This window comes from Pristiophorus japonicus, chromosome 4 (assembly GCF_044704955.1).
Source record: "Pristiophorus japonicus isolate sPriJap1 chromosome 4, sPriJap1.hap1, whole genome shotgun sequence".
NCBI classification, from domain to species: domain Eukaryota; kingdom Metazoa; phylum Chordata; class Chondrichthyes; family Pristiophoridae; genus Pristiophorus; species Pristiophorus japonicus.
Genome location: NC_091980.1, coordinates 77,009,347 through 77,030,381, shown reverse-complemented (window position 1 = coordinate 77,030,381; position 21,035 = coordinate 77,009,347). Strand labels below are relative to the sequence as shown.

The 21,035-nt window shown below is 44.5% G+C and overlaps 1 long non-coding RNA gene across 1 annotated transcript; it reads right to left on the bottom strand.

Moving 5' to 3' along the window:
* Positions 1-16,461: 16,461 nt before the first annotated feature.
* On the bottom strand, positions 16,462-20,694 carry LOC139262096 (uncharacterized). Its single transcript, XR_011592887.1, has 3 exons — positions 20,295-20,694; positions 19,610-19,718; positions 16,462-17,023 (listed from the first exon to the last, which is right to left on the bottom strand). It is a non-coding gene; the product is annotated as an uncharacterized lncRNA (long non-coding RNA).
* Positions 20,695-21,035: the final 341 nt, after the last annotated feature.

The following is a 21,035-nucleotide window of genomic DNA, read 5'->3' as shown; positions in this document are numbered from 1 at the left end:
GAACCTAAAACAAGAGGGCATAATCTTTAAATTAGAGCTCGGCCATTTAGGAGTGAAATTAAGAAGTACGTTTTCACAGAAAATGTAGTGGATATTTGGAAATATCTCCCCTAAAAGGCTTTGGATGCTGAGCCAATTCAAATTTTCAAGACTGAGATGGATAGATTGTTGTTAGATAAGGTTATCAAGAGATATGGAACAAAGGTGATACATGGAGTTTTGGTGCAGATCAGCCATAATCTATTTGAATGATTGTACAGGCTCGAGGGAATGAATGGCCCACACTTGATGTTCCCTCCTGAAATGGATGCATGTGTGATGGGCACTTATGATATGGATGGGATTCCTGCTCCTTTCTGGTGTCAGCTATGTCATCTTGGAGACCCTGTATGAAAGGAACAGCAACCTGTGTTAACATGGTACCAGTATGAAACATCTGTGAAAAGAGTTCCAATATATATACATTGCATGCTTTGCTGTTGTTGCCTCAATGAATGAGTTGGTCTGAAAGGGAAGCAGCATCAACAACAACAATGTATTTATATAATGTTTTTAAGGTAGAAACACATCCCAAGGTGTTTCACAGAAATGTCAGAAACAAAATAGACAGATGATATTTGGCGAGATAATCAAACTTTTGGTCAAAGGAGTTGGTTTTATGGACCACCTTAAAGGAGGAGAGGTAGAGGTGTGGAAAGGTTTCAGGAGAGAATTCCAGAGCTTAGGGCCTAGCTAGCTGAAACACAGCCACCAATGATGTGGCAAAGATAATCGATGATACACAAGAGACCAGAATTGGAGCTGCGCAGAGTTCTCGGAGGTTTGTAGGACTGGAAGAGGAGGGACAAGGATGAGAATTTTAAATTCAAAGCGTTTTAAAACTGGGGGCCAATGTATGCCAGCGAGTACATGGGTGATGGGTGAAATGGATTTAGTGTGAGTTGGGATACAGGCAGCAGAATTTATGGAGGGTGGTAGATGGGAGGCCGGCCAGGAGAGCATTGGAATAGTCAAATCTCGAAGTAACAAAAGCATGGATGAGGCTTAGACAGGACAGAAATGGCTGATACTACAGAGGTTGTAGTAGGTGGTGTTGCTGATGGAGAGGATATAGGATCAGAAGATGAACTCATGTTCAACTGTGAACAGTCTGGTTCAGCCTCAGATGGTTGCCAGGGATGGGGATGGAGTCAGTGGCTTAGGAACAGATTTTATTGCAAGTGCCGAAGGCAATGACTTCAATCTTTACAATATTTAATTGGAGGAAATTTCTGCGCACCTAGAACAAGCAGCATGTCAAATTAGATGTAGTGGAGGGGTCAACAGAGGTGGTGGTGAGGTAGAGTTGGGTGTCATGCATATAGATGTGGAATCTGACGTTATCTTTCTGGATGTAGTCGCCGAGGAACAGCATGTAGCTGAAAAGTAGCAGAGAGCCAAGGATGAGATTGGGGGACTCCGGAGGTAACAGTGCGGGAGTAGGAAGAGAAGCCTTTGCAGGAGGAAACATCTTCCCTCTTTTTGTATTGACAATGCAGGAAGAGGGAAATGTTCCGTTCCCAGGACTGGATTTTATATTTTGAACCTTTTCTGACTTTCTTGCTCTAAATTTTCCAGCTATCATATTTTAGATTATTCTTAATGATAATTGTTAATCTTGTGACTGTCTTCACTAGCCTGATGGCTAAGTAAGTTCGCACACCCAGGAAAATAAACAGAATACGTTTGGTTAGATCTCTAACTATTGGATCTATCCACAGGATCTTTCTCCTGTCTTCAGAAATTATTTTAGGCTTTAGCTGCCAAACAAATTTACTGAACAATGAAATAATAAGCAAATAAGTTTCAGCAATATAATATATTTGCAGTAGATATACTATGTTAAATCCTCAAAAGGAAAATCATAAAGGCTTGCAAACTGTACGCCAAATTGTTATTTCATATTTAACTTTTATTTACGCAGTTATTCTTTTCTGATATAATTACCAGCTGTGGGTGCTAATGATCTATCACTTTGAACGTTCCAAACTGACTTCTTGGAAATTAATTTTAACTTAACTAGCTCAGCAGGAAACTGATGCCCGTTTTACACCCCACCCAATTTTACTTTCCATTGCTTGAAGAAGTTCCAGCAGACGATTGGAGAACTCCCCTAACTCAGAAATTCTACCGCAAACTATATTGGGTCTCCCAGCTACAATGGTCTACTTTGGGTGGTGTATACAGTGGGTGCCTCTTCGTCTAGGTCTCACTATGTTGACTGGGGCTCAACATTTCAAGTCCTGGATGTCTATTCCAGTGGGGTCAAATATTCTAAGGAGATGGAGTATAATGTGAGAAAATGTGAGATTCTCCACTTTGGTCGGAAAAATAAAAAAGCAAATTATTATTTAAATGGGGAGAGATTACAAAATGCTGCGGTACAGAGGGATCTGGGTGTCCTTGTACATGAAACACAAAAAGTTAGCATGCAGGTACAGCAAGTAATTAGGAAGGCAAATCGAATGTTGGTCTTTATTGCAAGGGGGAGTATAAAACTCGGGAAGTCCTTCGACAACTGTATTGGTGAGACCACATCTGGAGTACTGCGTAGAGTTTTGGTCTCCTTATTTAAGGAGAGATATACTCGCAGTGGAGGCAGTTCAGAGAAGGTTCACGAGGTTGATCACTGAGATGAAGGGGTTGTCTTTTGAAGAAAGGTTGGGCCTATACTCATTGGAGATTAGAAGAATGAGACATGATCTTATTGAAACGTATAAGATTCTGAGGAGGCTTGACAAGGTAGATCGTGGGGAATCTAGAACTAGGAGGCATAGATCCAGAATAAGGGGTCTCCCATTTAAAATGGAAATGAGGAGCAATTTCTTCTCTCAGAGGCTCGTGAATCTTTGGAATTCTCTACCCGAGAGCTGTGGAGGCTGGCTCATTGAATATATTTAAGGCGGAGATAGAGAGATTTTTGAATGATAAGGGAGTCAAGGATTATGGGGAGCGGGCAGGGAAGTGGAGTTGAGGCCAATATCAGATCAGCCATGAATGGCAGAGCAGACTCGAGGGCCAACTGGCCTACTCCTGCTCCTATTTCTTATGTTGTGTTCTAAATCAGTGAGTCCCAGAACCTCAAACTGTGAAACTCCTTATTTTCCCCAGTCTTGCCTCCTCCTGTATTCTACAAGCTTTTAAAAATAGAGGCTGCTCCCCATTTTACCTCATCTCTCCTTTCACTCAATTCAAATTTGCTGGTGTCCTGCAACATCTGGATTCTCAATTTAAAAGTGTGGAGTTGATTCTCAGTGGAACCTGAACGCTCCTCTCAGAAAACAGAAATTGGAAAGAATCTTTTTCACCGTGTTCACACAGAAAGTACTTTTGATTGCACCCCTGAGCATGCTTCAGAGTGAATTCCTGTGTTCAGCAAATGTAAGGAATAGACATTTAACTCCAATGTGAGAGTCAAGTACATCCAGGTACAGTAACGTGTAACAGATAGAAATGTTAAGGGTATAAGAAATGTAATCCATCAAAATGTTCACAAAGGGTTAAGAACGTATCTGCTGGGTTTCCAGTAGCCTGCCAATGGATGAATGAGAATTTCAATTTTCACCTGTATCCAGGCCACTGGAATCAGTGTCACACTTTGTTGCAGAACAGGTGAAAATCACATCTTTTTCCATCCCCATCACTGGAAACTTCAGCTATCCTCATAATAATTGTCCCTCTCTCTCGAGTCTCCCATTTCTGCTGATTTTGGTTGCAGTTCCTACCAGATGCTGCTGTTTTGTGCGATCATTGTCTGACGAAAGCTGCAGGCAAATCAGGATATCTTTGCCATACCAAGAATTTGCTCCAGCACAAGGCTGGAGCAAAGCAACGGCATCAGTATAGAGCAGCAGCAATGAGGAGTTGTTGGGCGGCATCGAACATTTCTCTAAACCGGATGAAGAAAACATCCATGCACTGGCGGGAGTGTGAGAAAGAGTACCTCCATAAACTGAGGGAGGGAGGGTGAGAAAGAGAACCTCCATAAACTGAGGGAGTGTGAGAAAGAGTACCTCCATAAACTGAGGGAGTGTGAGAAAGAGTACCTCCATAAACTGAGGGAGTGTGAGAAAGAGTACCTCCATAAACTGAGGGAGGGAGGGAGTGTGAGAAAGAGTACCTGCATAAACTGAGGGAGTGTGAGAAAGAGTACCTCCATAAACTGAGGGAGTGTGAGAAAGAGTACCTCCATAAACTGAGGGAGGGAGGGAGTGTGAGAAAGAGAACCTCCATAAACTGAGGGAGGGAGGGTGAAGATTGTTTCTTTGAATGGGGAGGGGGCTCGCAAAGAGTGTCTTTGTGAACTTGGGGAAGAAAAGTACACTTGTAACCTGAGGAGAAAAATGCCTCTGTGAAATAGGGAGAAAGATGCTTCTGTGATCTGGACAGAAAGGAGAAAGATTTCAGTTTTTATTGTACATCAGAGAGCAAGAGAGAGCGTTTACTCATCGACAATTTATCCACTAATTTCTCAGGAGATCATGGAAAATCTCCAGTTTTCCAATGATCCTGTCTAAAAGAAGGAGGTTAAATTGCCAGCACTTTTTCAATAGATTATATAAATGCTGTTGTTCAATAATTTTAAGAGGTCGTTATAAAGACTGATCCTTGATCTGTTTGCTACTGTTTCTCTGAAGGATGGGAACAGTGGTATGGATGCTGTGGTTTAACTCATTTTCATAAAAGAGAGAATCTAAAGCGTAAAGCAAACTAAAAAGTTGTGAACTTATTAAAACTGCCCTTTTGTGTCATAGTTCATCGCTGCGAGCATTACTCAGTTTGATTCTTATCTGCATTTTTAGAAAAACTACCCACATCCTGCCTGTAGCATTTGAAAAGGCCAAATGGCACATGGTCAACGGCAGAATTAACTTGGAGCGATTGTTGGAGAGCTGCCTAGAAATATCACTTTTATTAAATATATGTAGGCTTTTCTTGAAATGCTGCTTAAATTGTGCTACACTGAAGGAGTGCTGCACTGTCGAAGGGGTGAACTTTCGGATGAGTGGTTAAATCTCCTTTTTCAGGTGGACATAAAAAAATCCCATGGCACTATTCGAAAAAGTGCAGGGGAGTTCCTCCAGATGGCCTGGCCAACATTTATCTGTCAAACAAGATTATTAAAACAGATTATCTGGTCATTATCTCAATGCTGCGGGTGGGAGCTTGTTGTACGTATATTGGCTGCCGCATTTACCTACATTGCAACAGTGACTACATTTCAAAAGTATTTCATTTGCTATAAAGCACTTTGGAATCCCCGAAGGATGTGTAAGGTGCTATATAAATGCAAGTTCTTTCATTACGCAAAATTAACACCAAACATGCATATATATTTGCCCTCTTAGGGATGGCGGGATTCATCTCCAGATTAGAGGTGAATTGGGCCCTGGCAATCCAAAATTAGAGTTTCCAGGAACTTTTCAGAATATTTTGGACTAGAAATTGGCCTCCTTCGCACCTCCAGTTATCGTCTCCAGAGGGCGATAATGGGGAGCTAACCACTTACCGACCAGGTGCGGCGAGATGAACGACTCCTGCTAAATTCGGTGGGAGGTTTGCAGCCGGTGAAGGACGTTGCGCCCCGATCTCCTTTGCCCAGAAATCGTGATGTCATTGCCATGCGCATTGCCCCGGTCGCGTACCGGACCCGAACTTCGGTTCAGCCCCTTGCAGCATCGCCGGGCGAAAACACCAGCAGCTGCAGGATGAGTTGATTGGGAGGAAATAGATCCTTCCTATCCACACTTTCGAGGCCCCTCATAATTTTATACACCGGAATTAAATCTCCCCTCAGCCTCTTCTATTCCAAGGAAAACAACCCCAGCCTATCCAATCTTTCCTCATAGTTAAAGATTTCCAGTTCTAGCAACATCCTCATAAATCTCTTCTGCACCCTTTTTAGTGCAATCACATCTTTCCTGTAATGTGGTGACCAGAACTGCACGCAGTACTCAAGCTGTGGCCTAACTAGTGTTGTGTACAGTTCTAGCATAACTTCCCTGCTCTTGTATTGTATGCCTCAGCTAATAAAGGAAAGCATTCTGTATGCCTTTTTAACTACCTTATCGACCTGTCCTGCTACCTTTAAGGATCTGTGAACTTATACTCCAAGGTCCCTATGTTCCTCTACATCACTCAGTATCCTCCCATTTATTGTGTCTTCCCTTGTCTTGTGGCCCTCCCCAAATGCATTACCTTATACTTTTCCAGATTGAATTCTATTTGGCATTTTTCTGCCCAACTGATCAGTTCATCGATGTCTTCCTGCAGTCTCGCAGCTTTCCTACTCACTGTCAACTACACGGCCAATTTTTGTATAATTTGCAAATTTCTTTATCATGCACCCTACATTTAAGTCTAAATCATTAATATAAACTACAAAAAGAAAGTGTTTGAAGTTGTTGCGTGGAAGTTTGCTGAAAGGGGGTAGGGGGAATGGAGAGGGGAGGGGTGCCAGCAACTTACACAGTTTCGACACTCAAGTTACACCAAGATATGCACCAAGAATATTTAAATTAACTTACTCCAAGAAACATGCAGTAACTCCTCTGCTGGTGAATTGCATATATTTCCAGCACAATTATGGAGTAACTGATATTGAGGAAATTCAGAGCCTGACATTAGTCTCAGTTACTGCCTTTCAGTGCTGGGAGCAAGAGATGGAATCCACGTAAATGCTAGTGACAGCTTTTCAGATCTGAGCTGAGTGTAAGTAGTCCTCAAATATTGCACATAAAGAAAGAACTTGCATTTACAACAACAACTTGTATTTATAGTGAAATGTCCCCAGGCGCTTCACAGGAGTAATATGAGATAAAAAATTTGACAGTCGTATAAATAGAAATTAGCGCAGGTGACCAAAAGCTTGGTCAAAGAGATATGTTTTAAGGAGCGTCTTGAAGGAGGATCAAGAGGTGGAGAGGTTTAGGCAGTGAGTTCCAGAGATTGGGGCCTAGGCAACAGAAGGCACAGCCACCAATGGTTGAGTGATTATAATCAGGGATGTTTAAGAGGGCAGAATTAGAGGAGCGCAAACATCTCAGGAGGGTTGTGGGGCTGGAGGAGATTACAGAGATAGGGAGGGGAGAGGCAGGGATTTGAAAATAAGGATGAGAATTTTGAAATTGAGGTGTTGCTTAACCGGAAGCCAATGTAGGTCAGCATTGGATGATGGGTGAGCAGGACTTGGTGCGAGTCAGGACAGGGACAGACGAGTTTTGTATCACCTCAAATTTATGTACGGTGGAATGTGGGAGGCCAGCCAGGAGTGCGTTGGAATAGTCAAGTCTAGAGGTAACAAAGGCGTGGATGAGGGCTTCAGCAGCAGATAAACTGTAGAAGGGCGGAGACGGGCGATGTTACGGAGGTGGAAATAGGCGGTCTTAGTTATGCTGTGGATATGTGGTCGAAAGTTCATTTCAGGATAACACTTTTCACATTCCCAGATGTCCCAAAGTGCTTCATGGTCAATGAATTGCTCTTGAAGTGTCATCACTAATAACGTTCTATAGCCATTGTTGGAGATAAATAGATGATATAACACGGGTACCAGTGTAATTCAAGACTTAAACAAGTAGAGACAATCAGATAAGGGGGGGAAAAAAGCGATCTTGCATTTAAGTACAGCAATGCCTCAACCTGTTATTGGAAAGAAATTCTAAAGTACTTCACAGACATCAAATTACTTTGAAGTGCAGACTGTTGGTATGTCGGCAAACGTAGATTGAACAAGAAAATCATGGCCGTGTTATGTCTGGTTGGGTCCATAAGTTGGGTATAAGGTGTGGAATCACTCTGGGATCCATATGGCATTCTATTTATGGAACAATTACCTCATGTAAGTAGATAAAACATGAAAATATTTGTTACAAATAGAGATTGAAGGACCATTCTTCTATTTATTCATAGCATCAGGAAAGATATCTTCAGAGATTCACTTCCTGGAGTGAGGACATCCCAGAGGCTACAGTGTTAATTGATGAATTGATAAGAACATAAGAAATAGGAGCAGGAGTAGGCCATATGGCCCCTCGAGCCTGCTCCTCCATTTAATACAATCATAGTTGATCCGATCATGGACTCAGGTCCACTACCCTGCCCACTTCCCATAACCACTTATTCCCTTATCGGTTAAGAAACTGTCTATCTCTGTCTTAAATTTATTCAATGACCCAGCTTCCACAGCTCTCTGAGGCAGTGAATTCCATAGATTTACAACCGTCAGAGAAGGAATGCCTCCTCATCTCAGTTTTAAATGGGCGGCCCCTTATTCTAAGGTTATGTCCCCCAGTTCTAGTCTCCCCTATCAGTGGAAACCTCCTCTCTGCATCCACCTTGTCAAGCCCCCTCAAAATCTTATACGTTTCGATAAGATCACCTCTCATTCTACTGAATTCCAATGAATAGAGGCCCAACCTACTCAACCTTTCCTCGTAAGTCAAACCCCTCATCTCTTGAATCAATTGAGTGAACCTTCTCTGAACTGCCTCCAAAGCAAGTATATCCTTTCTTAAATATGGAAACCAAAACTGCACGCAGTATTCTAGGTGTGACCTCACCAATACCCTGTATAACTGTAGCAAGACTTCCCTGCTTTTATACTCTATACCTTTTGCAATAAAGGCCAAGATTCCATTGGCCTTCCCGATCACTTGCTGTACCTGCATACTAACCTTATGTGTTTCATGCACAAGGACCCCCAGGTCCCTCTGTACTGCAGCACTTTGCAATTTTTCTCCATTTAAATAATAACTTGCTCTTCGATTTTTTTCTGCCAAAGTGCATAACCTCACATTTTCCAAAATTATACTCCATCTACTAAATTTTTACCCACTCACTTAACCTGTCTATGTCCTTTTGCAGGTGTGTGTGTCCTCCTCACACATTGCTTTTCCTCCCATCTTTGTATCATCAGCAAACTTGGCTACATTACACTCGGTCTCTTCATCCAAGTCGTTAATATAGATTGTAAATAGTTGGGGTCCCAGCACTGATCCTTGCGGCACCCCACTAATTACTGATTGCCAACCCAAGAATGAACCATTTATCCCAACTCTCTGTTTTCTGTTAGTTAGCCAATCCTCCATCCATGCCAATATCTTACCCGCAACCCCGTGAACTATTATCTTGTGCAGTAACCTTTTATGTGGCACCTTGTCAAATGCCTTCTGGACGTCCAAATACACCACATCCACTGGTTCCCCTTTATCCACCCTGTTCGTTACATTCTCAAAGAATTCCAGAAAATTTTTCAAACATGACTTGCACTTCATAGATCCATGCTGACACTGCCTGTCATGTTTGTAACCTTCACATAACTGTAACCCTTATGTAACAACACTGTACACTGTATACACCTGAGTAATGCACACCTTGACCAGAGGGGGTGAACTTGTGGGAGACACTCCTTACCTGGTCATCCAAGTCGATAAAGGGAGGTCCCATGCAGGGTCATCACTTCTTGGTCCTGGGAATAAACGTTCAGGTCACGTAGTGACTTTTTCTGCAGTACATGCCTCATGTGATTCTATAGTAAGATGGAAGGACACTACATTTGGCGATGAGAAACTGGAATCAACGACCCACAAGGATGGCAACCGGTAGCACAGAGGAACGGTACTGTGTTGGTAAGGACTGGGACGATTTCGTTGAGAGGCTCCAGCAGTGCTTTGTCACGAAGGACTGGCTGGGAGAGGAAGCGGCTGGCAAATGGAGGGTGCATCTACTGACCAGTTGTGGATCCGAGACGTATGCGCTGATGAAAGACCTGCTCGCACACGAGAAGCCGGCGGACAAGTCTTTTGAAGAACTCAGCACTCTGATTGGTGAGCACCTCAAACCGGCGAGCAGTAAACATATGGCCCAGCACCGGTTCTACACACACCGGCGTCGGGAGGGACAAAGCATATCGGACTTCGTTGCGGACCTTGGGCGTGTGGCCAGCCTCGAAGTACACAGACGTCTGCAGGGGGGAGATGTTAAAGGATTTCTTCTTTGAGAGCATTGGTCATGCCGGGATTTTCAGGAAGCTTATTGAGACCAAGGACTTGACTTTGGAAAGGGCAACGTTGATAGCTCAGACCTTCATGGCAGGGGAAGGGGAGACAAAGATAATTTACGCGCGCAGCCCTGGTTCCAACGTGGCGATGGACCAAGTAGTTAACATTGTAAACGAGATTCAGAACCCCGCAGACAGGCAAGGGCAATTTGACACCACCCAGGCAGCAACAGACTCTAGGGTGGGCCAGCAATTGAGACAATGGTAGGGGGATCGGCAATTCACGCCATCACAAGGGACAATGCGTCCGGGATGGGACCATTGACACTCAGCAACAGAGTGCTCAGGAGTAATCAAAGAGACAATCAGGGAGGAATGCCTGTCAACAGTTCCTTTGTTCACAACAATCTCAGCTCATGCTGGAGGTGCGGTGGCAGACATACTGCGAGAACCTGTAGGTTTCAGCAATTTATCTGTAGAAACTGTAACTTCAGTGGACGTCTGTCCAGAATGTGCAGAAAGTCCGTAGCAAGGCTAGTTTATGAGGCAGAGGAACCAGACGAGGGGTCTGCAAGACAGGGTGATGCTTGGGGCAAAGCTTTGGATGCTGAAGTCCAGCGGGTTCAGGTGGCAGACGTCCACAGCTCGTACACCAAAATGCCACCCATGATGATGAAAGTTCTATTAAATGGCATCCCGGTACACATGGAGTTGGACACAGGAGCCAGCAAATCAGTTACGAGTGCCCAACAATTTGAAAAACTATGGCCACTCAAAGCTAACAGGCACAAACTGGAACGCATTGACACGCAGTTACGGACATATACCAGAGAGATCATCCCAGTATTGGCAGTGCAAACTTGGTGGTCACACACAATGGATCGGTGAACCGGTTGCCACTCTGGATTATCCCGGGGAATGGTCCCGCGCTCTTGGGGAGGAGCTGGTTAACCGAGATGAACTGGAAATGGGGGGATGTGCACGCCATTTCATCTGTGGAATGAAGTTCATGCTCACAGGTCCGACAGAAATTCGAGCCACTTTTTCAACCAGGTGTCGGGACTTTTAAGGGCATCAAAGCAGTGATACGCATCACCCCAGACGCCAGACCAGTGCACCACAAAGCTAGAGCCATGCCGTATGTGATGCGTGAGAGAATTGAGAGTGAGTTGGGCAGGCTGATGAGAGGGCATAATTTTGCCTGTTGAATTCAGTGACTGGGCAAGCCCCATCGTTCCTGTCCTTAAAGTGGATGGCTCAGTCAGGATTTGTGGCGACTACAAGGTCACTATCAACCGAGTGTCACTACAGGACCAATACCCGCTTCCGAGAGCAGAGGATATTTTTGCCACGCTTGCAGGTGGCAAGCTGTTCACCAAGTTGGACCTCGCTTCAGCCTACATGACTCAGGAACTGGCTGAAGAATCCAAGCTTCTGACCACCATCACTATGCACAAGGGGCTATTCCTTTACAACAGGTGTCCGTTTGGCATTAGTTCAGCGGTTGCTATCTTCCAGGGGAACATGGAAAGCTTGCATAAATCCATCCCTGGAACCGTATTCTAAGATGACATCCTAATCACGGGTTGAGACACCGAGGAACACCTCCACAACCTGGAGGAGGTGCTACGCCGACTGGACCAGGTAGGCTTGCGACTAAATAAGTCCAAGTCTGTGATTTTGGCCCCAGAGATCGAGTTTTTGGGCAGGAGGGTTGCCGCGACAGGATCCGGCCTACCGAATCCAAAACGGAGGTGATCCGTCGTGCGCCCAGGCCCGGCAACACATCAGAGTTGCGGTCATTTCTGGGACTATTGAACTACTTCGGAAACTTTCTGCCGAACATAAGCACATTGTTGGAGCCGCTGCATGTATTCCTGCGTAGGGTTGTGAATGGTTTTGGGGGGCTGTCAAGAACTGGCTTTCAATCGGGCGCGGAATTTGCTTTGTTCTAACAAGCGGTTGACCTTGTACAACCCCTGTAAGAAACTGGTTTTAACGTGTGATGCATCATCCTATGGGGTTAGGTGCGTGTTGCAGCAGAGTAATGATGAGGGCCAACTCCAACCTGTGGCTTATGCCTCCAGGTCGCTCTCCCACGCAGAACGGGGATATGGGATGGTTGAAAAGGAAGCACTCGTATGCGTCTACGGGGTGAAAAAGATGCACCAGTACCTTTTCTGCAGAAGGTTCGAGTTAGAAACGGTCCACAAACCATTAACATCCCTGTTGTCCGACAGCAAGGCTGTCAATGCCAATGCGTCTGCTCGCATACAGCGGTGGGCCTCACGCTGGCTGCGTATGACTACACCATATGGCACCGGCCAGGCACCGAAAATTGCGTTGACGCGCTCAGCAGGCTCCCACTGGCGACCACCGAGGGGGCGTCGGAGCAAAGCCATTGAGGCTTTCGACACCGCAGGTTCCCCCATCACAGCCTGCCAGATCAAAATCTGGACCAACAGAGATCGCCTCCTATCCCTGATAAAGAAATGTGTCCTGTCGGGGATTGGGTGCCCGCGCACGGAGCATGCCCCGAGGAGGTCAGGCCGTTTCACAGACGGATGGATGAGCTCTCCATCCAAGCCGACTGCCAGCTATGGGGCAGCCAGGTAGTCATGCCCCAGAAAGGAAGGGAAGCATTCATCAGGGAACTCCACAGCGAGCACCCAGGGATCGTGCTAATGAAGGGCATTGTATGGTGGCCGGGAATTGACTCAGTCCTGGAACACTGGGTTCGCAGGTGCACGATGTGTGATCAGCTGGGAAATGCCCCCAGGGAGGCCCCACTCAGCCCGTGGCCCTGGTCACATATTCACGCATACTACGTGGGCCCGTTCATGGGAAAAATTTTCCTGATTGTTGTCGATGCATACTCGAAATGGATCGAGTGCATCATATTGAATTTGTGCACGACATCCACCACCGTGGAAAGTCTGTGTACGGTCTTTGCGACCCACGGCTTGCTAGACATCCTGGTTAGCGACAACGGCCCATGTTTCACTAGGTATGAATTCCAGGAGTTTATGTCAGGTAATGGTATCAAACACGTCAGGACAGCAACGTTCAAGCCGGCTTCCAATGGCCAGGCAGAACGTGCGGTTCAAATAATAAAACAGGGCATGCTCCGGATTCAAGGACCCTCCCTTCAGTACCGCCTATCGCGCCTCCTGCTGGCCTATAGGCCCCAGCCGCATTCGCTCACGGGAGTCCTGCCTGCGGAACTGCTCATGAAATGCACACTCAAAACGCGGCTGTCCCTCGTTCATCCAGCCCTGTCAGACATTGTTGAGGGCATGCGCCAGTCCCAAATCGAGTGCCATGACCGGAACTCAGTGGGGAGATGCATAGAAATCGATGACTCTTTATTCGTTCTCAATCATGCTTTGAGACCGAAGTGGCTTGAGAGTATTGTAATTAGCAAAGAGGGGAATAGGGTCATAGTGGACAGACTTAACAATGGGCAGATATGCCGCAAACATCTGGACTAAGTAAAGAAAAGGTTCAGCATGGACACTGAGGAAGATCATGAGATATCAGTCACACCACTGCCAGTGAATGAGCAACAAGGACATTCACCAGCAGGCACAGTCCCTGTGGCCAGCCAGATCAGGCCGGAATCACCTCAGGCGACAGAGGAGCATGCCAAGGCCCAACCACCAGAGCCCCAACTGCGGCGCTCCACAAGAGAGCGTCGACCGCCTGAAAGACTCAATCTTTGACCCAAAGATGTTGAGGGGAGGTGATGTCATATTTGTAACCTCCACATAACTATAACCCTTATGTAACAACATGTACACTGTATACACCTGAGTAATGCACACCTTGACCACAGGGCGTGAACTTGTGGGAGACACTCATCACCTGGTCATCCAGGTATAGAAAGGGAAGTCCCACGCAGGGTCATCACTTCTTGGTCCTGGGAATAAAGGTTCAGGTCACGTAGTGACTTTGTCTGCAGTACATGCCTCGTGTGATTCTATAGTAAGGTGTAAGGACACTAAACTGCCTGACTTTCCTACTTTTTGTCTGCCTCCTTTTTTTAAATAGGGGCATTACATTTGCAGTTTTCCAATCTGCTGGGACCTCCCCAGAATCCAGGGAATTATGCTTTTCCAAATGTCCTGCTACTGCTTCTTTAATAATGGACTCCAACATTTTCCCATCCACAGATGTTAGGCTAACTGGTCTATAGTTTCCTACTTTTTGTCTGCCTCCTTTTTTTAAATAGGGGCGTTACATTTGCAGTTTTCCAATCTGCTGGGACCTCCCCAGAATCCAGGGAATTTTGGTAAATTACAACCAATGCATCCAGTATCCCTGCCACTACTTCTCTTAAGACCCTAGGATGTAAGCCATCAGGTCCAGGGGATTTATCCGCCTTTAGTCCCATTATCTTACTGAGTACCACCTCGTTAGTGATTATTATGAGCGTAACAACAATCACAAAGGACGAAACTGAGTACTGTGTGCAGTAAGTGTGAACTTAGCTCCTTTAATTCGACTGCAAAGTGCAGGTACCGCGTGAGTGGCCTGCTTATATACAGTGCTCCCAGGGGATGCTGGGATCCCTTGGGACTCCAATAGGTAGGCCCTCAGGTGGTGGTATGATATAGTTTGCCAAGGATTAAATACATAACAATTGTGTTAAGTTCCTCGCCCCCCCTGCCCCCCACCCAACCGCCGCCTCCCATAGCCCTTTGACCATCCACAGTTAGGATATTTTGTGTCCTCTACCGTAAAGACTGATACAAAATATTTGTTTTGAGTTTCTGCCATCTCCATGTTCCCCATCACTAATTCCCCGGTCTCGTCCTCTAAGGGACCAACATTTACTTTAGCCACTCTTTTCCTTTTTAGAAACTCCTGTAGAAACTCTTGCTATCTGATTTTATATTTTGTGCTAGTTTACTTCATAGTCTATCTTCCCTTTCTTAATCATTTTTTGAGATTTCTTTGCTGGCTTTTTAAAAAGCTTCCCAGTCTTCTGTGTTCCCACTAGTTTTGGCCACTTTGTATGCCCGTTTTTAATTGGATACCATCCTTTATTTCTTTAGTTAGCCACAGAAAGCTATTTTTTCTTTACACCCTTTCCTCTTCACTGGAATATATTTTTCTTGCGAGTTATGAAACATCTCCTTAAATGTACACCACTGTTCATCAACCGACCTACACTTTAATTTATTTTCCCAGTCCACTTTAGCCAACTCTGCCCTCAAACCTTTGTAGTATACTTTATTTAAGCTTACTACGCTGGTTTGAGATCCAATTTTTTTGCCCTCCATCTGAATTTGAAATTCAACCATGCTGTGGTCACTCATTCCAAGGGGATCCTTTACAAGAAGATTGTTTATTAATCCTGTCTCATTACACAGGACCAGATCTAAGATTGCCTGCCCCCTAGTTGGTTCCATTACATACTGCTCAAGGAATCCATCCCTTATTCACTCTATGACTCTTCCTCAAAGCTACCCTGACCAATTTGATTTGTCCAATCAATATGGAGGGTAAAATCACCTCTGATCATTGCTGTTCCCTTTTTATAAGCTCCCACTATTTCTTGGTTTATAGTTCTATAGACTATGCCCACCAGTGACTTTTTCCCCTTATTTTCCTTATCTCCACCCAAACTGTTTCAATATCCTGATATCCTGATCATTTGAGCCATGTTTTGTAATATTTCCATTTGTTTCTGTGCTGCAAAAATATTTTGAATTGATATTTTTCTGCTTTTTTTTCCAAATGTCGTTTGCCTCAAGAGCACTGTGGCTTCAGCAATATGACCACATCAATGTGACAAAAGCAATGTGGCAGCTGGTTTCATGATGCCACACAAGACAGTCAAAAGCCATCTGGCTGAAAGGTGCCATCAATCTGATGTCAAAGGGACAACAGTCAGTGTACACAAGTCTACAACAACAACTTGTATTAATATAGCACCTTTCAGTCGTAAACACAGTGATAGTCACAGGAGCTGCTGAGTATTTCTAGCATTTTCTACTTCTAGTAGCCAGTCTACTGTCAGTGTAGCAAACAGGGCACCAGCATTACAAGTGCCTCCAGACCATACCAGATACAAAAGGACCTTCACCCACCACTCACACTTAGAAATTTGTTCCATTCAACATGATCCTCTGGATGAGAAAATTATTTTGTTCCTTTTTATAATATTCATCAAATGGTTTTGGAGGATGAGGCAAATTTTCCTATTCCTGCCCTTTGAGGCACTGGACCACCAGGATAAAGGGAATAAAAGAAAATTGGGCGGAATTCTTCATGGGGAGGGGTTCTCACTGCACAATCTTCGTCTATTCACTGCCCAGGTCACCCAACACACCTAGAAGCAGGAACAGCAAAATCTCCCCAAATAACCGTTTTACAGAGAATAAAAATATCAAAATGTACAGTTAAGTGTCGTCAGATTTATAGGAAATCAAATCATTACATTAACATATATTACAATTTCACACAAATATTATAATTCTTTTTGTAGGGCTCAGTAGAAACTAAAGTGGATATTTTTAGCGACTGGGCTCTGATGCATATTGGGAAATTATGCTCCATTAAAATTAATGGATGGTAAATCACAGCCTGTGGGTGCATGATTCCTGATACTCGCTCCTGACACCCACATACACTGGGAGCACCAAAGCTAAACATCTCCAGGGAAGAGTTTAAGAGGAGCTTCCCTTGTCCGTTATAAGTGTGCAGTGTGGTATGCATCAGTGGCACTACATGCTACTGCTGGTTGTGGAAACAGTCTGAATGGCACGTTTTCTTGGGCTTGATGAAGTTCTTGCTCAGACTGGTGGAGGATGAGCCTGGGTGGTGGGAAGATCACAACATTTGTGAGCAGACCTCACGTGCTTTGTTTGAATTGTGCAGGGTAATTGTGTTCGGTTTTACACTGAGAAAAGCCTGAATCCATACAGAATGAAGGAAGTGTTTCTGCCGTGAGAGTGGTTCATTTTATCGGATATTTGCCTGAAAATCAGAAATGAAAATATTAATGTTAAACAACTTATCCACTGCCTGGAGTTCAAACTATAATCACATTCAAATAATACAGCAAGTAAAATACAAAGTGGAAAACACAATTTTTTTCCTTTGTTCAGCACTGCTCATTTAGATATGCAATTCATTCAGCAGCACTCATCTGAATGTTGAAGGATTGAAAAGAACACAAGGTTGCTGACAGGAGCAGGGCTGAGGTCAGGGGAGAGGCCTGAGCAAACACAGTCCCTAACAGTGGAACAGGACCAGAGTCTCTGACAGCATGAAGCACTTGAGCACCAGAGATGCACCAAAAGTGACACTTTTACCCATCTGGCCATTCTATTGAGGTGCCCTCCTAATGGCCCTGCAAACACCAGTGGGGTCAGTGTTGGAAGGCATGGTCATGGTGATCCTGATGTAACCACTGGGATCATGACCAATGTTTGGTGGTCACTTTGCACTGAGAGAATGCCTTTAATACCTCCTTACTGAAACGTTGCTTCCTTAAGCAGACCTCCTCTGAGGCATCATGGAAGGAGCGGTGAGGTCTACAGAGCCTGGTGGAATGATACCTCCTTTGGTGTACCCTATTTCTCTGTGTCTCTCTCATTTCCTCTTCCTTCTGTTCATGTTCTGCTTCCATCTTAAGGACCGATATGGGATGTCCTGTAGTGAACTCCACGGTCAGGGCTCCATGTCAGAAGGTTGGAAACAAAGGATTCCCTGCCTGAAAGGCAGCTTGCAAAATCCTTCTGTAGTTGCACAGCCTAAAAATATATTTTTAATTCTTTAGATAATGTTTGTGGACATTCAAAGCTTGTGAACTCAACGGCTTCCTGGTTTGGTTAGTCATGGAGATAACTAGCCTTCTTTTCTACAAGCTTTGCATAAGTTAAATGGAGGAAATAGTAACCTTTCTGGCACAAAAGCTTTTGCACGCATTGTCCTCTTATTTGCATACATGTGGACTACTTTGGGAATGGAAGCAATCAATGTTACAGAATTTTAGAATGGGTACAACTCTGGCATATCGGACTTATTCCCCAAGTTCTGATTCCCTACGTTGGACTACATCAATTTTGCAGCAAAAACACCTTCAGGATTTTGGGTCCGGGCGCTTTAGTTTATGTTAATAGGCAAGTCATGAGGAATTATTTCATTGGATAGTTGATGCAATTGCAGATTCAGTGCTTTCTTCAAAATAATGTGAGTGGCACGGTGATTGTATCGCTTCCCTTATTCTGGATAAAACACACTTTCCCTGACCTCCACCTATCAGTCAATGGGAACAAGTGTACAATGTGTTATACAGCTTTATTCCTCCTCAGGTGGGATGGTTTGTCATGGACATTCAATTCTGACCATTTTCAATGGGAGAAGAAAGTATTATCACCTGTCCTCTCCACAGGAACATAGGAACAGGAGTAGGCCATTTAGCACCTTGAGCCTGTTCCACCATTCAATGAGATCATGGCTGATTTGTAACCTAACTCCATATACCCGCCTTCGCCATATATTCCTTCATATCTTTGGTTAACAAAAATCTATCAATCTCAGATTTAAAATTAATTGACCTGTATCAACTACCATTTGTGAAAGACAGTTCAAATCTTCTGTCGCCCTTTGCATGTAGAAATGTTTCCTAACTTCGCTCCTGAATTTTTAGGCTCTAATTTTTAGGCCATATCCCCTCATCCTAGATTCCCCAAACAGCAGAAACAGTTTCTCTTAATATCATGAAAACTTCAAGCAGCTCACCCCTCCATGACTGGAACTTACAATTAGTAAGTCTAGATAAACTTCAACTTGTCAAAGCTTCACCCCACATCCAATCCCATACCATGTCCCTCTCCCCCATCATGCTGTCTTTGCTGACCTCCACTGGGCTTCTGTTCCCCACCACATTAAAATCAAAATACTCAGCTTTATTTACGAATCACTCCATGATTTCATCCCATCCTATCTCTGCAATGTCCTCCAGCTCCGCATTCCGGCATAAACCCTCTGCTCTTCCAACTCTATCCTCCGTGTGTCCCCATTCCTCCACTCCACCAGCAAATTCATTATGGCTTTGGAATTTGTTTCAAACCCTATCTGCTTGTTACTTCTCTCTCCACCTTCAAATCCATGCTCTAAACCAATCTATTTGACTATGCATTCAGTCACCTCCACTAATTCCTCTAACTCCTACTCAGCATCAAACATCCTCCGTTTATGAAGCACCCTGGGGTGTTTTGCTAAAAAAATAGGTGTTATCTAATGAAATTTGTTATTATTGTCAAACTGAAGGGTAAGGCGATATGGGTACAAATTGGTAAAAGGCAAGTTCAGTACTGATGTCAGGAAGCACTTCTTTACACAATGACTGATCAATATCTGGAATGGTATTGGGCAACCATACGTTTCCATAGAAGGATGAGCTAGAACTGTCAAATGCCTTACCTTACCTGCATTTATCTTGAAGTAAAATATTTTTGACTCAAACCATTATACGTCACGTAAGAAATATACAGCGACAATGTAAAAATACCTTATTTTTTGGGATTAAACAAATTATTAAGTCGGAGCACTTACATTTCCACAGGCAGAAGAGCACAGTGATTGCAATGAAGCAGATTAAAACTGAAACACGAACAGCCAACAGAATGGGATAAATCAAGCCACTATCTCGCACTTCTGGCACCTGAAGCAGAGAAATAGAATCAGAGAACAGGAACTTTCTTTCCAATAGGAAAACAAATACCAGGGTAAGGATGTTAGCTTACAAATCATTACAGCAAAGTGTTATTTATTGACCATTGAACATGACTTGGAACCATGTCATCACTCACATCTAGAGATTAATATGAGCCAGACAAACTGAGTATAACTGCTGGAGATCATTCTAAGTACCCTCATCGTACGATCATCCGAAACACATGGCATTCTGCCGCCCCAATCTTGCTTCTATTTTAGTTTCACCATATTTTCTGAACAAAATCTGAGGATACAGAGGGTGGGAGCACAGCAAAGACAGAAGATGCAGGTTGCCAGGCGTCGCAGTTCAAATTTTTTTAGCAGCCTATATTTTCACAGTTGCACATAAACACTACAAATGCAAAACAAGTATGCATATAATTACCGGGGATGTGCCGTCACACTATTGAAGCGCATTCAGACACAGAACTGCGCCCCCCCCCCACAGTGTCCAGTATGGCCCATCCCCTTCCCCTTTCCATGGTGACTGTGACCGAACCCTCCCCTGTGATCTCTCCCTCACCCGCTCTGGATGCCGTGCTCCCAGACACTTCAGGCTCCAAATATCCAGCAGCACGAGCCTGGCCAGAAACTCAAACAACCGGCACATGCACCGAAAGACCGACCAGTCACGCATGCGCAGCGAGTCACTCTGCCCATTGTACAAAGTGTTGTTTAATGTAACCTTGGAGCCACAAACTGCCTGCCCAGGGGTACACTTTGGGGATGGATTGTGTGAACCGGGGACTCTTCCAGGGACATTATTTGCCCAGGAACAGAGTATTTCATCCGGGGACTGTCCCTGGAAAATGGAGACGTATGGTTACCCTATTCTGTGTAATAAGATTTCTCTGATCCCAATCCTATCTGTTCCCAAAACCTGAGGGCTGGATTTTCAATGAATCCAACCCAGAAAGATTGGGGCAGGACTTCCGTCCACTGGGACTGTGGCCCCGTTTCCTGGGTCAGAGGTCATTAATTATGCAGTGGTGGGTTCCCAGTGACATTCCCAGCAGCAACATGCTGTTTCATACCAGAAATATGTCATTGGTGCAGTGGAGAGAAGAGAAGGACTCTAAAAGAAAAGCGCCGAAGATTGGAGAAGCTTTTTTGTTTTAGGCTTCAAACTGGCCAAAGCCTTAAAGGGTGATTTGGTGAGACCCGAGGAGAGGGAAAGGTCCCTTGATGGATCTTCACCATCCAAAAGGGAATTGGGAGCATTCCAAAGCTCGCCCAGTAACTGGTATCATTGCTCCCCTGGCGG